Source organism: Dunckerocampus dactyliophorus, chromosome 8, assembly GCF_027744805.1.
Source record: "Dunckerocampus dactyliophorus isolate RoL2022-P2 chromosome 8, RoL_Ddac_1.1, whole genome shotgun sequence".
Taxonomy (NCBI): Eukaryota; Metazoa; Chordata; class Actinopteri; order Syngnathiformes; family Syngnathidae; genus Dunckerocampus; species Dunckerocampus dactyliophorus.
In genome coordinates, this window is record NC_072826.1 from 18,123,887 (window position 1) to 18,127,586 (window position 3,700).

Sequence of the window (3,700 nt, forward strand, 5' to 3'; positions counted from 1 at the left end):
TCTCATCTGCGGTGTGGAAGGCTTTCTGCAAGGCGCTAGGAGCGTCGCCCAGCTTGTCGTCCGGTTACCATCCTCAGACTAATGGCCAGACGGAGCGGGCCAATCAGGACTTGGAGGCCGCCATCCGATGTGTGTGCCATCAACAACCCGCCTCCTGGGCCCTCCACCTCCCCTGGATAGAGTACGCCCGTAACACCCTGGTTTGTTCTGCCACCGGCCTCTCCCCGTTCCATGGGGCCTATGGATATCAGCCTCCGGCCTTCCCCTCGTTGGAGTCGGTTTCTGCAGTCCCCTCTGTGTCGTCCCACCTACGGCGTGCTCGCCAGGCATGGCGCAACACCAGGGCAGCGTTGGCACGAACGTCGGAACGGAATCAACGCCTGGCCAACCGGCATCGCACGGTCGCTCCGGATTATAAACCGGGACAAAGGGTCTGGCTGTCCTCCCGAGACCTTCCTCTCCACACGGATTCTAAGAAGTTACAGCCCAGGTACATTGGCCCATACACCATCGAACGTATCATCAATCCCTCCTCCGTTGTGCTTCGCCTCCCGGACTCCCTCAGGATCCACCCGGCGTTCCACGTCTCCCTCCTCAAACCGGTCACTTCCAGCGACCTGAGCCCTCCCGAGGTGCCTCCCCCTCCTCCCAGGCTTGTCGACGGTCACCCAGCATTCACGGTCAAGGCCATTTTAGACGTGAGAAGAAGGGGCAGGGGTTTTCAGTACCTGGTAGACTGGGAGGGGTATGGTCCCGAGGACCGCTCCTGGATCGCTCGCGCCCTTATCTTAGACCCCACTCTCTTGGCAGACTTTTACAGCCGTTTCCCGGAGAAGCCAGGTAGGCCGCCAGGCGGCGCCCATTGGTAGGGGGGGATACTGTTACATTCCATGTCCTCGCTTGGTTCCTGCCTTCTCCTTGTTTTCCCTCTCTCTTCAGACCCTACACTCCCAGCGGGAGGCGGAGCTGCTGGACGCACCTGACTCCAATTCACACCGACCTACTTAGGCCCTGTGCTGCCAGCTGTGAGGCGTCGGATTATTGTACCTGCTGCTACACCAAACGCCCGAGCTTGGTTCTCGCCGGTTACTTTTTGCCTCCAGCAGCTACCTGCCTCAGCCAGGGTAAATTGTGTTTTTGTTTCTCATGGTACGTTTTTCGCCATCGCCTTTTGTTCCAGTTTTGTCCATTAAAGACTCTGACAAAGACCTGCGCCTCTCCTCGCCTCTGCATCTGGGGTCCAAACAAACACACGCCACACCGTAACAGGTAGTTTGCCATGTATTGGACCGTAGTGATGTACAATAATCCATAAAAGCACAAAATTATTTAATATACTGTAATAATTCATTTTTCATTCTTCATTTTAATTAAGTATATTTGGGGGTGGAACATTTTTTAACAAAATATTGATTATTATTTGATTTTAGTATATAAAATAAATATATTTTTTAATGAAGACCTCTGTCATATACATCTTACCCCCAAAAGAAGCCTGGTCCTCTCTTCAGTTGAGTAAATAATCAACCATAACCACTCTTAGAGGATTTTCCACATGCTGTTAGTAGCTGTGTGCATATAATTAAGAGCAATATGTCAACTTGCCTTTTGACAGGTTCACGGTGAGAGAGGCCCAAAAATGGTAATTTCTCTACACCACTCCACACAGATGTGGTCCAACGACACACGTAATCCAAAAAGAAAAGTGGGGGAATATACTGTTGTTGTTGAAAAAAACACACATTTCCTCCATTTTAAATGAAGTGTTCTGAGAGAAATGAGTTGTGCTGGTGGTGGTGGGGGGGGGGGGGAGTCCCTTTGCGGAGACAAGTAATGTAAACTCGCTGAGAGGAAACACTGTGGGAGACATGAAGCAGTTTAGTGAAACTTTCGTTTTCTTTTTCCATCAGCAGAAAAACGAGCCATCACATCGCAAAGCATCACACATGGACGACAAGTGTGCGGTGTAGCCAAACATTGATATCACAAGACACATCATCACACTGCTCCACTGAGGTCATTATATTTATTTATGCTTGTTTTTTGGCTTGGGAAAAAAAAGTATGGCTTGGTGGACAATACAATGTAGCTTTTTTTTTTTTTTTTTTGCTTTAAAGAGCAGCCTCTTAAGTAGTAATGAGAGTGAGAAATGCGGTCCATGTAAGTGAAAATCCTAATCAATTATGAATGATTAGAGGACTCTTAAAAGCTCAGGCTATGAAAGAAAAGGAAGAAACGACACAAACAGAGCACATCCAGAATGGCTGGATAAATACCAGATGTGAAATCGTAAATGAACCTGAAGCACACAGGTGAGTGCTGAATGTTGAGATAATTGCTTGTGACTGGACACAGGTCATGCTGCTTATGTACTGTATCGCTTTTTTTGCATTTATGTTCTGTATCATCACACAAAACCCCTTTTGTTCGACATATTGGTGTGCTGCAAATAATACCTAATTCATTCCCATTTCCTGATAATCCCATCCAGCAGTGCTGTTTAAAATAAGAAGATGCAATCATTTGCACTTGCGAGATGTGCAGTCGTCATTTAATGTGGAAATGCAGTGAGATACAGTATGTAGGCCATGCTAGGCACTGTATCTCTCGTGTCTGCACCTGTTAAAAGTGATCCAGTGTGATTTACATGACAGCTCTTTCACCCTGCATGTGCTTGTCCATCAGCATCAGATACAAAACACGAGAGGGTGCTTATAATGTGCAAGAGTGGTCAAAGCTTTAGTGACTTTGGGCAGCTTTTGAATTAAAATCTTCAGCACACATATATATATGCTCCGGCTTAATTTGTATAATGTGAGCTCAAAAGATTATTTCCATCTGGGGATATTGTGAGGAGTTACTAAAGAGCGAGTCAAGTGAATACATTGAAGGTGCAACAGCATCATCTTCTGGCCGTGTATAACAGTACAAGGTGACATTTCCTGTGTGCTGTTTTCGTATAGTAGTTTTAGACCTCAAGTCCATTACCAAGTGGAAAATAAAATTAAAATATTAGCTAAGGAAATACATAAAAGTGATTTCTTAATGTTTAGAACTAAATGTAAAGCTGTGCTATGTTTTTTTTTGCATTGATTGGCTACTATTTAGGCACCGTGCTAAATGGCAACTGTTTGGAGAAAAAAAAAAAAACATCACATAATAAGTTCGTATAAGAAGAGTATGCAATTTTTTACATTATTTAAAGTGGGCATATGAATCTATACATTCACTAGAATTCTGAAATTACCTAATTTCCTGAGCGAATACATCAAAATCATTGTAATCATTGCATTATTATAAAAATAAATATAAAGCATTTAAACTAAATGTGTTAAATATTAATTAGTTAAAAACTACAACGTAACATAACATAGTAAATTGTCCATTAACTCCTCCATTTGTGAATTTGTTATATAAATGCATGTTATTATATATTTTGCATTAAGTATTAATAATTAATATTTAAAAAAATAAGTACAGATTAATAACAACATAAAAAATAATAAATCATTTCAGATTTTAATATGTTATTATATATATTTATATTTTTATATATTTGTGTATTCATACTGTACATATGCTTCGTTTAAAGACACCGGCTAGTAAATAAAGCGAACCCCGGAAGTGCCTGGTTTCTCCTATCGCAAGTTCAAAATAAAAGACGTCCCTATTGCTGATCACGTGACCTGTGTGTTTACAG